This window comes from Neltuma alba, unplaced genomic scaffold (genome assembly GCF_004799145.2).
Source record: "Neltuma alba isolate B1F8T4 unplaced genomic scaffold, ASM479914v2 tig00004508_pilon, whole genome shotgun sequence".
Taxonomy (NCBI): Eukaryota; Viridiplantae; Streptophyta; class Magnoliopsida; order Fabales; family Fabaceae; genus Neltuma; species Neltuma alba.
In genome coordinates, this window is record NW_021633738.1 from 144,353 (window position 1) to 157,997 (window position 13,645).

Genomic DNA, 13,645 nt, shown 5'->3' on the forward strand with positions numbered 1-13,645 from the left:
CTCATTTACTGATTTCAACCCTATTTAAATATTAAGAATAAATATAATTTCTAAAAAAATATTTAAATTATTGTGAGGACAGTTTATAAAATATAAATTAAAAAATTCATGTCATACAAAAAATAAAATACATATAAAAATTATTCTCTTTCTCCATATATATATATAATATCTTTTTAGGCTTGAGTAAAGCAAATAAATATTCATTTTAATTGGAAGAAATTAACTAAAAAGAAGTTGAATTTTTAATTTTTTGTCAGATCAAAAAATTTAATAACTAATTATCTCATTCTTAATAGGCGAGTTGCGCTAAGGCGGCTGATTGAACCATTAATTTACACCATAAATTGAGGAGAATGACTTTATTGGTTTATTAATTTTTTAATTAAAAAAATAATTTCTTCATGCTGGCTAGATCTTGGCAAATATCTCTGACCACGTGAAAAAAGGACGAACACAATTTAAAAAAAGAACTAAAGTAAACCAACAGAAATCAACAGGAAGCAAACCTACCCAAAAAATAAAAACCGACCCATATGATCTTTTTGGCATTTTTATGTGCTTTTGAATAAATTTATAATTTATAATTATAATACAAAATGCCTCATGTCTGGTAAATAATATTATGATATTCACTGTATTCTACGACAAACAAAGGAATCTAAATCACCACGCAAAGTGACAAACCAGGCATATTCTCTCAATAATAAAGTTTTTGAGAAATTATATATTCTAATGTTGTTTTTGGTTCAAATAAAGTTTAACCCTAGTTATTATGGCCCTTATTAATTATATGGTAATACGATGATTAAGCCCTTTACTGTATTGATAAGGATGTTCGTGGTCCGGCTAATTCCACTTTAATCAAGTTGGATTAGTTCAAACAAAAAAATATTTTAATTAAAGGTAAGTTAGGTGGAAGGTTGATTCTGATATAAATAATGTTAATTGAACCCAATCATTTTTTTTCTTTAATTTTAAAAGTTATCAAAATTTATATGAAAAGGTTTATTTTTGTACGTACAAATCAAATATAATTTTATAAAGACTGATTTTTTAAAATGTCAGCAATCAACATCGATATATATACATATATCCCAATATTTTATGCCCCCTACATGACCCAACTAAGATTTTTCCCTTTTGTATATATAAAATATGAAAATACGTACAAATTGGAAATGCCATATCATCCTTAAGTACTTTTGTTGCATAAATAGATTTAATATCCGTATATATTTTTTTAAAAAAGGACTGAATTAAAAAAATTAAATGAATTTCAGAGGAATATAAATTTTCCCTATTTTTGATCTCTGTTAATCCTTCCAAGCGGTGAACTTCCCCTAATCTGAAAGAGATTGTTTGAAGTCGGCCAAATAACAAAAGAGATAATTTGGGGAAATTTTCCTTGATTGGGCCGAAAAGTGACACTTAAATTTGATTCTTCCAAATTAAAGAAGGTATATTCTGAATTTATAAATGACTTATATAAAGCAAGAATTGGTTCTGGGGCCAAGTTAGTTCATGAATTAATACTATTTCAAGAAATGATATATATTGTCAGTATCTTCAATCTTTTTAACTTTTACGTCGTCTTTATCGGCATATATTAATCACCATTATTATCAGTTATTACTATTAATGATCCCAACAAGATTAATTTCCCTGTTTCTTGTGATTCAATTTGTTGTCCTTTATCATAATTAATTACGTCTACAAACGTTATCTTTATCAAATTATGGTCTATACATTATCATTCTATTTTGTCCTATTTTGCTACTTTTTGAAAAATTATAAACATTATTGTTGGGCATGGGACAGTATTATATATAGATTTGACATCCTATTTTAAGTTCAAATAATCTTAATTTATTAGAGTTATTAGTCTCTTTTAATCACATATATATTTTTTATAACTCAACTTTTTATCTAATACACACAAAAGTTCTTTTCTTATCAGCTAACACGTCACCCCCAACAATTACATGTTAACATTTTTCTTATTTGAATACATGAATGAAAATGAGATGGTGTTAAAGCCAACCTGGGCTGATCACACCAGTGAATTGGTGCTAGTTTTCTAACTACTCGAATCAAGAGTTTTGAACAGAGTTGATTGGGTTGGATATTTTATACTCCTCTGATTTTTAATATAAGACTTAATTGTTAAGTAGATTTTAGTCCTAAATATAAGACTTATTTATCATATTTATCAACTTTTCCTAAATTACTTCCATGGATCTCCCTCAACTATAATCAAGTAGAAGAGGGAGAGAGGATATTAAGGAAAATGATTGTGGTGTTTTAGAAAAAAACACGTCATATTTCTTATAATTAACTAACTTACCTAATTTTTTTAATCTAATCAAATTAGTTAAATAGGTTTTATATTAAAGACCGATGAGTACCTTTTTTCCGATCTTCTTATTATTGAATTTAAAACATCGTTGATTTAAGGGCGGAGGAGAAGTTTAAGAAGAAAAGGAGAAAGAGGATCATAAGAGGAACTGATTTGCTAATAACCTGTTCAAAATAACCAAACATAAGTAACTAGTAGTATATGGTACTCTCTCCGGTCTTAAATATAAGACCCATTTTATAGTGTAAATATGTCTTATATTTAGGACTGAAGAAGTATATGATATGAAGATGCATTGATTATAATTTATAAATATAAATTTTACATGTTATATCAATATATTGATTTTAATTTTTCTCTTCAATTAGTTTTTGGATGTTGGTGTTAGGGAAAATTAACTATTTATTGATTCGCCTAACGACTTGCACTGCTAGTGATTTTACTCACCCAGGGGCTAATCAATTGACAAGTGATATGCTTAGACCAACTTACAAACTGAACTACTTTTCCCATAATGAAAACAAATTAAACTACAGTTTATCATCACTGTGTGAATTTTTTTGTCCAAATTCAATTTATCTTTTTATAGCGCATGCAAAGTCATGTACAACACCAATAATGCATGATCTTTTAACTCATTTGAAATCAACTTTGCCTTTATTTTGATTTTAGTCCATGACATTTTAAATTTGATAGGTTTTGATCCTTCAAGTTTCTTTTTATTTAAAATAGTGGTCCTCATAATTTAATAAAAATATGGACTATTTTGTTTCTTGAGGGATCAAAACCTATAGTTTAAAATTTAAAAGACGTTTTTGTTTTTGCGTTGTTTTTCTGTAGTTCCTTCCTGTTGTCCTGTTTCATTCAAAAAAAAAAATTTAAAAGACTAAAACCAAAATGAGGACAAACTTAAATAACCAAAAATTACATTAACCCCAAAAGAAAAGCACATTTGAATTGAAACCGGCATGATTAGATCTAATGAATGAGCTAGGCCTTCATGATGCGATGAACCAATAGGAGAACATACGCCTTTGAGCAAAGGAAAAAACAGCACATTTGTGTCACAGGTACATAGAAAATATTAATTTTTTTATTTGAATTTGGACTGTTTATATTATTTTGTAGTTTGACCTTATTAATACTTTATAAAATAAAAAGATATGTTCAATTTCAAATACAAATATCCTTAAATTTAATAAAAATAACCACACAGATACTTTTTTTGCCAGATTAATCCATGTAAATATTGAAAAATGATTTGTTTCTGAATTCTTGCTATTAAAAGTGACATAAGTAAATCTCAATAATACTCTCAAGTCTCGAAAGGCCATTAAATTGTTTGATGTATAGGTGAGATACATTTCATTACTGTATAAATTATTTATTATTAGCACATCCAAAATTAAAATTAAGAATGAAAGTAATGAAACTTCACAATAATATCAATTCGCCAGTAAAAAAAAAGAAGAAGAGAAATTCAATATGAAAATAATAAATTAATTAAAGAGAAACGTTAATTTGAATCTAATTTATATGTTTTCACGTTTATATGGATACGGAGCATTTTTCACTAGCAACTATCTCAGATAATAAAAAGCAAACAAAGATATTCCTTTTAAGTAGGCTTGCTCCATTCACAAGTATTTAGGAATCAATTGTCCCAATTATCGCGTATATATATATATGATTAAATGATTAAATAAAAAATTATTTTGGTCAAAACATCACAATACCTTTGGTCTTTCATATAAAAGTTCATTTGACATTTCATTTGATCCTAATTATAAGATCATAATCCATTTTTCCCCTCATATTTATCCATTTTTTCAAGGTAATCCTTGTAGTAGTTGCACATTTTAAATGTTTTATCAAATAGTAGTTATAACTAATATATATGATTAGCAAATATATTTTAGAAAAAAATAACACTAATTTATTATAAATAATTAACTTAACTAATTTTTTAATCTATTCAAATTAGTCAATTAGCTCTTATATTAAGATCTGTAATTAATATACTCCTCCGGTCCTAAATATAATAAGGGTCTTATATTTAGGATCAGATGAGTATTATAATTAAAACAAATCCTCTGAGCAGGTGATTATAAAAACAGGAAAAAAATGGTGGGCATTGTCATCGTCAAAGCTTCAAATTGGCGCAGAGAAAACTGGCAAAAGCGGACCACGACCTAAAAGCAAAAGAAAATAGCCACAAAGAAAGAGATGTGAGGTAATGAAGTGAAAGAGATGTGAGGTAATGATGACGTGGATGCCTGAAAGTAATTATCTGAGGGTAGACAATGAATTAAAAATAATTAAAGAAAAGGTTTATATATGGGTTTGGATATTACTATTTGACTATTTTGCGATGGATGGATGGATGGATGAAAATTTATTTTAAATAAAGAAGTATTTTTTGAATTTATGCTTTTTTTAATAATAAAAAAGGATAATTTGTTGGAATATAATAGAGCACATATAAATAACCACTGTTTTGTTAAAACTTAAAAATAATAAAATTATGAAACAAAACTTCGCTTTTTTGAATGGGCAATAAACTACGCTCAGATGGAAAAAATAATATTTCTAATAACTCATACCCCCAGTAGTATTAGATATAATCATATAAAGGCTTCTTAATTAATTTGTCAAAATAAAAAAAAGCTTGTTATTTATAACTAATATGTGACACTTTTAGAAATATATCCGTGCCATTTAATGAGTAAAATTTAATACGGACAGAAAAAATCCCAATAAATTGGGGGATTATCAAAATGAAAATTTTAATATAGGAGATAAGAGGAAATGAAACTTTATAGTTAAGATCGAATCAAAATCCTCAGATAATCAACCTCATAGTTAGCATCAAAGGAAGTAAGTACCAAGTATATTTATGAGTTTAATTCACACTAGTTAAAAGATATTAATATTTATAAATGATTTATTAATTTTAATTTAGAAAATCATAAGTAATAATACGATTTATTTTTCAAACATTAATATAATGCATAAAACCCAACTTGATCATGTAGCCAGCAACCTAGTACTGCTTCATCTTGTTTGCCCAAAGTGACTCTGATAATGGTGGCATCTTCCCTCATCCAATATAGGAGAAACATAAACAATGTGTTTTTCTTTTGGTCAATTTTTATTTCATTAAACTAACAACACTTAGGGTAGGTGGCCTAATATTTAAAAATAATTAATTAGAAGTTATAATTTAAAATATCGAGATACCTTCAAATTAAAAGCATCAAAATAACCACTGAATGTTGATAAATAATATAGTAGTACTCCCTTGTCTCTGGAATATAAATAGCTAATGGCTAATAAGTACACATGTAACAAGAAAATAACTACAGTAATTAAATTTGTACCAAACAAAGTATAGTTAATTGCTTTCAAGATTTATCCTTAAATAAGTACATGACCCATCTCACACGGTAAATTAAATTAATCCAATGCCTTTTCTAATTTATCTCTCATGGTTTCATGAATCCCAGATATCACTGAGGCGTACTTAAGGGGGAAAAAAATTAGTTACCTAGATGATTTAGAAAAATAAATTATTTTGGATTAAGAAAACTTTCCAATAAATTAATTATATTTGAGATCATGACAACAACAAAATACATACTCCTCCAGTCCTATTTATAAGGCACTTCCAATATTTTTCACACAGACTAAAGAAAACCTTAAACTGTATTAACTCTTCGTTAAAATATAGCAACTTTCTAACTTTAACCCTATTTAATATATACACCTCTAAAAAAAACCATCTACACTATAAAATGTAAGGGACAAAATAGTATATTTATGGTGAAAATTTAATGAAGTGACTTATAAATAAGATCCCAAAAAAACTTTTCTCTCTATCTTATAAATAGGATCAGAGGAGTAAACCACAACGTTAGTTGAAATCAAGGGCAATTGATATGTAAAAAACAGTAAGAGTTAGTTAGAGACTGGATTTGGTCATAAATATAATATTTTTTCAGTTCTAAATATAAGACCCATTTTGTAGTGTAATCCACTTTGACTTTCAAATTTATAATATTTTTTCTAAAATACCCCTATTGATTTTAAGGAGCTCCAACCAAGAAATAGTTCCAATGCATATGATTAAAAAGAATACATAGTTTAGGAAAGTGAGCACATATTTGTTACAATTAATTACTCCTCTAGTCCTATTTATAGGACAGAGAGAGAAGGTTTTTTTCATCCTATTTATAAGTCACTTCATAAAATTTCAGTATGAATATATTATTTTGTCCTTCATTTATTATAGTGTGGATAGTTATCTCTTTTGAAAAGGCATATATTAAATATGAGTAAAGTTAAAAAATTATTATATTTTAATGAAGAGTTAATGCATTTTAAAGTTTTTTTTTAGTCTATGTGAAATATGCTGGAAGTGCTTTATAATAGAACCAGAAAAGTAACTAAGCTAATTAATTTTTTAATTTTCTCAAATTAGTTATCTAGGATCAGATGTGGTTTAAGATCGGAGAGAGTATTTGTTTAAGCAAGCAAGACACTATATTACGCATGGGATCTGATTGATCTGATCCTACATGGGATTTCAATCTCATCCTATTATGCGCATGGAATCTATCGTCATGTTACTTTGAAAATCGTCATACTTGATTAATGAGCAGCTCATAGGTCAGGCTAATTGGTTGATTAATGATTATAAATGCCACCTAATCCTACATTAATCATGTGATTGTTGATGAGATTTTTGCATCCCAAGACGTTTTGAAAGCTTTGAAGATGGATCTGAGGTTGTTTTCACATGCACACAGACACACAAATAATCCGACGTAGATTCGATTCACACACACAAACACACAAACATTAAAAGCAGTCCCACGTTAAAAATTAGTTTCACACACAAAGCAATCCAAAGTTGATTATATTCGGCCCTAACCATTGGCTTCACATGTCATGCTTAACAATGACTTCAATTAATAATTCATATAGTACATTACTCCCACCACCTCCATCTCTTATCACAAGACTCAAATTTTTGAATTACTTCGTGCTTTTTCGTAAAATTCATTTTGACCTGTCTAAACGTTAATGTATTTTTATTTATTTTATCTTAATTAATAATTCCCTATCATTATTCTCTCCCATACATTCTCTCTCATCTTTCTTCTTACTCTTACCTACCCCCTGATAAATAAAGGCATATTTGAGGAAAAAATTATATACCTCCGGTTCTTAATATAAGAGTTTGTTTGACTTTTATTTTAATCCTAAATATAAGATTCCAATATATTTTGTATTTTATATTTATCTATTTTTTCTAAACTAGTCCTTGTAATAATATTTCTAATTAATACACTTGATTAGCAAGAATATTTTAAGAAGGACAACACTTATTTATTACAAATAACTAACTTAACTAATTTTCTTAATCTATTCAAATTAATCGACTAACTATTATATTCCGGATCTATTTCTTATATAGTTTTTAGCTAATTTTAATTTTTTTAATCACATAATTTGATTATTTGGATCTTATAATAAGGCAGAGAGGGCGTATTAATAATTCTCTGTACATTGTTTATTCAAGTACATAGGTTGTTCTATTCAGAAATTGAAAATTATCTAATTCATAAGGCATAAAATTGTTTATATTAATCTGGATCTACTTCTTGCTACAGAACAATCATTGAAATCTATATAACACGCTATGGTACATAGGCCGCTGTTGTTAGCGCTGAGGGAAATCAATTCTTTTTTATTACACAATAATCGGCGGAATATTTATTACTCTGCTGATCTTTAATATAAGACTCATTTAACTAATTTTAGATTAAGAAGTTAGGTAAGTTAGTTAATTATAAGAAAAGTGACACATTTTCCTAAAATACCATAATCATCTTTCTTAATACCCCCTCTCCCTCTTTCACTTGATTATGGTTGAGATAGTATTTATAGAAGTAATTTAGAGAAAATTGATAAATATGAAAAATGAGTCTTATATTTAGGACCAAAATCAACTCAAGAATTATGTCCTATATTAAGGACCGGAGGAGTATATTTATATAAGCACTACTTAACAATAATAATTTTAATTCAATACCTTTTTACATTACATTCTATTCCATGGGCTAAACATTAATCATGAAGTGTGCAAGAATAAACTATGACAATAAAAATTATTTTAGCTTGGACAAAATTTAAAATGATCGTGTCAATGAGATTAAAAAAAAAATGAAACTTTAAATAATGCAGTGATTATCTGTGAATATTGTCTCCAGGCGACATCATTAATTTTAATATAAAACCACTTAAATCATAGGGAGCCATCCAATTATGAAAGTATGTGAATAATTCAACGAATATGTTTTTGGTATACCATGGTTTTGCTCCAAAACAATGGATGGATTAGCATTTTTCATTTAATTACAAATAACTTATCTTCTGGGCCAATACTAGGAACTATTATTTGTGACTTTATTTACATAACTATACTAAATTGCAATGATTTTAGCCATTCACCTAGTACAAAAGTAGAAACTGCTGAGGAATCATTTTATTGCTAGAAATAGTACGAATTATGTTTAGTGACTAGGGAATAAAATAAAGAAATAAAGATACGTACGTCAATGTGAAATTCTGATGGGAGAAAGGGGAAATTACAGAAAAATAACTTTAAATCACCAAAATCCCACCATGATGGGTTGAATTTGTATATTCTCACTCAAGTGCTGTGTTGGCTTATCTAAGTGGGATTTTGAAATTCTCTGAAAAAGGCGAAAATTAGCTTAGTCACCCGCGTGGGGGTGACCCCCATCGGTGTCCCGCGGCCAACCACTTACATTTGTCGAGTTTTTGTGGCAAAGTGAGATTCAATCCCACCATCTATTGAATCCCCAGAAACTTTATGACAATTGAGCCATCAAACCATTTTCTTAAAATAGTGTGAAATAATATATGTAATGAATCACGAAGACTCACATTGATAAAATATTTAATATGTGTAACTACTATAAAGGTTATCTTTAAAAAAAATAAACAAATATAAAAGATAAAATAGATTGAGATTTTATATTTAGAATGAAACTGAAAGTCACACTAGTTTTTATATTAAAAACCAGAGATAATATTTTTATAATATCTGGTCAAACAAAATTTTAGGAAAGTTTATAGATGTTTTCAAAATAGAGATGATACTTTTATAGTTTAAGTAAAATAGAAGGATGTTAATGTAATTTCTCATTTTCTTGTGTCTTATAGGTTCTCTTTTTGATGTTTCATTGGGTCAAATACCAATCGCTTCCCAATCCCAGGTTTCATATTGCTTGAGAAAATCCTGGGCTAATGTTGGCCCAAAAAGGGCTGGGCTGATGAATGTATTCAACCAGCTAGTGGTCTGTTTTTCGTATTGTGCCTTCAATGTTTTCAAGCCTCACAGTGGGCCTCATACACAAAGAGAGATTGTTAGGTTTCTACTTGGCCCGTTGCCTTCTTTATTCGTTGCTTTTTTGGGGAATAAAACGTAGCTCAAAAGACCAATGAAAATTAGTTGTAGTAAAAAAAACTAGTCTCTCACAACATAGTAAACAAAGGTTTGAATTCTTACTGAGAGAGGCGCTTATATTTAGTGCCCGACACTACTTCAATAAGATTACCTCCAATAAAAAGATACTTATGTTTTAGTAAAAAAAAAAAATGTAGCTCAAAAGTAACCAAGAATGTATTACCAAAGAAAAAGGATAACCAAGAATCACGTCAGCATTCTCCACGGTTTTCTACGAAACCTGGAAAGTAATAATTAAATAGTGTTATCGTCAACCGCCCAATAAACAAATGAAAATGCCTTCTCTTTATCATCAAAGAAAGACACTGGTTTAACCAACAAAGGTTTCCTCAATCAACTCTTTATCTATGAGGTTGAGTTCAAATCATAGTGTTAATATAAAAACTTTATTAGCAAGTATTCCTCCGGTCCTTGATATAGGATCCAATTCTTGAGTTGGTTTTGGTTCTAAATATAAGACCCATTTCTTATATTTATCAATTTTTTCTAAATTACCCTTATGGATACTCAATCATAATCAAATAGAAGAGAGAGAGAGGAATATTAAAAAAGATGATTATGGTGTTTTAGAAAAAATATGTCACTTTTCTTATAATTAACTAACTTACCTAACTTTTTTAATTTAATCAAATTAGTTAAATAGCTCTTATAGTAAAGACTGGAGGAGTAATATGTAAATATCTCTATGAATGTTTTTTTGAGTATAAAAGCATATTCTGGTTCTGATGAGTCCTGAAGCACAATTTATCTGATTTTTTTTTAATCCACAAAAAAGAAAGGCTCTGACTTGGAAGCTTCTTATTCATAATTTAATGTTCTTAATTACTTTTTCTCTTTTGTTTTGGGGGGATAGGGGAGAGATTAGACTGAGGCAGCATGAGGCAGTTGGCAAGGATGAGATCCTGCGACGGAATCTCCGAATCTGTGATAATTGCGTTAGCACAAAAAGAGTACGTGTCGCAAGGATAAGCAAGACACGACATTGTATGAGTCATCGTATTTGGGACCGACCTCAACGGGCAATTTACAATTCTATCTCAATACAGGTAAGCTACTACGTCCACACGTGGTCCAATCACCTTCTTCCATGTGCATTCAACTCATTTGATGTGCCTGTTTGTAAGTTTGAGAACAATTAGGAAAATCTATCCTTCCAAAAAGTGAACCCAAAGGCATATCTTTCTTTGCCAGCAACATATCTTCTACGTACCCTCTCCTCATGGGCCTATTAAAATATTTTTTGATCTTATTTATAGGATATTAAAAAAAAATTTCATATAGATGTACAATTTTACTTTTTATTTACTATTATGTTAACTTTGTTTACATGAGGTATAATACATATTAAATAGGGATAAAGTTAAAAGTTGTTGAATTTTAAATAGAGTTAATGAAGTATAAGACTTTTCTTAGTTTGTAAACATATTAAAAGTGACTCACAAATAGGATCAAAGAGTACATGCGTTTGTGTGTGTATATATGTGCAGTAAAAAGACAAAAGTAATAATGTAATTAGACAATAATACAAATTGAATTTGACTTAAAAACATATTCAAATGTTTTTTTTAATCTAAAAATTAGTGTGAGTTGGTCCCCAAAATTTATTAGCGTCAATATATCTCCCCAGCTCAAATAACACTTTAAAAGGTTTTTTTATAGATCGTCCGTGAATAAAGCCCTCACATTTGCAGTAAGATTAATTTGAACTCATGATTTTGTGAACTTTGAGTCAACTCATTATTAATTAAGTCAATTTTTGTTGGGGTATTGAAATGTTATTAACTAACATTAAGGAAAGCAGTAATGGGAGGCACAAGAGACGTCTCACTTTTGTCTCGAAAAAGTGTATCCCAAAAGGCGTATACCGTTGCCAGCAACACATCTACTGCGTTCCTATCCCTCCACATGACCCTATTTAAGGCCTCCTTCTCCTTCTTTTCCCTGTTCAAAGCCTCCATAACTGCTGATTATTATCAAGTCCAAGCAACATGAAGCCTCTCGTCCTCCTCCTCCTCCTCCTGATCGACCCCCTTCCCTGGCCTCCGGCCGGCGGAGTTTTTGTGAGCGCTGGCAGGCCCATCACAATGAAACCACTCAATGCTGCAGATTACAGGTACACGAAGTTGAAGCCTGATATAGGCCATGAGAACGGCAGGAAAGGAGGTGTGGAAGCTTGTTTGCCAAAAGGGTATCGACCCTCTTCAGGTCCAAGCCGATACATTAATTATCAACCTCTTGGTCTTGGATCGACCACTACTACTTGTTATTCAGGAAAGGTCGTCGTCAAGAACGCTCCTTGAAGAACCAACAAGTTACTGATCAGCAAACACTATATTATAGACACACACACACACGTAGAGGCATATACTATAGTAATATAATGAATGATGAATATGTTGCGTTTGGTATATGTAATATAATATCAACCAGTTTGTTTGTTAAGGATTATGGGACGATATAAAAAGGAGTGGCAGTATCTGTTTAAAGCGTGAAGCTTTGAGCTATATGTGATCTGGGTCTGATATTATCAATATCTACTAGTTTTATTAAAGGATTAATATAATTTTTAATCCTTTAAATTTGTCTTCATTCTGGTTTTAGGTTCCTCAAGTGCAAACTATAGGTTTTAATTCTTCAAGAGGCAAAATAATCTAGTTTTTATTACATTATAGGGACCAATGTTATAAAAAAAAAATTTAGAGAATCAAAACCAAAATGAAAATAAACCTGAATAACTAAAAATTGTATTAACTCTGTTTGATTTTGATCTCTCGAGTTTCAGACCATTAGTTTTAATCCCTAAATAAACAATTTTTATTAGATTATAAAGACCAATGTTATGAATAAAAAAAAATTAAAAAATCAAAATCAAAATAAGAACAAAATTAAAAAACAAAAGATTATATTTACTCTATTAAATGCAAGTGTGAATAATAAAAAAATTTGGTAAGATCCACCGAAGTGGGTTGCCTTAACCGTAAGTGTGGTAACAGGAAAGCCCGAAGGCTGTTCCCGTCCCTGTCAGGGGAGATGCCAACCATCTCTCCTTTCAAAGAACACGAACGCTGCCCCGTGCATTTGAAATATAAATACTGCGACAAATAGTTTCTGCTCGATGTGGGACTAAAAGTGGGTTCACTGGGCCACCGCAATGCAAATTGGCCCAAATGAAAAATAACACCTGCGAACATTATATAAGGAAATAAAAGCATTTGAGGAGCACTGGAAGTGCCATGTCATTTAATTTTTTTTAAAAATTAAATCCAATTGGTTAATAATAATTTTATTTGCACCCTCCCTGTCTGGTCTAAGGGAGTTACATGCTCCAAGAATTCTAAGTCGCACGCTCCCCCTAATAACAACAATGCATATTTGAAAACTGAATATGAGAGGAAGGCCTTTTCCCTCTATGACGAAGAGAGAGAACATATTGCATTAAAATTTAAAAAAACAAAAAAACAGAGAGTTAAACTATACATGATTCTCATAAACTTTGAATTATATACACATGACTTTCTTAAATTCAATATCTTTTAGATGAGATTGAGAATTTAAATCTCTAGAATACTACTTCTAGTTATAAATATAAAATCTAGCTTCTATTACAAATTACGTTACAATCCATATCTTATATTTAAAACGGGAAGTAATATTAAAACTATTCTTTATTTGAGCACAATAATACCTATGACAGTTCCCTTAAAGCCCCTTATTTTCTCCTTGATATT

General features: G+C 29.5%; 1 non-coding gene across 1 annotated transcript; it reads right to left on the reverse strand.

Moving 5' to 3' along the window:
* Positions 1–12,852: 12,852 nt before the first annotated feature.
* LOC114745023 (U6atac minor spliceosomal RNA) lies at positions 12,853–12,977 on the reverse strand. The gene has a single exon (XR_003740159.1). It is a non-coding gene; the product is annotated as a U6atac minor spliceosomal RNA (small nuclear RNA).
* Positions 12,978–13,645: the final 668 nt, after the last annotated feature.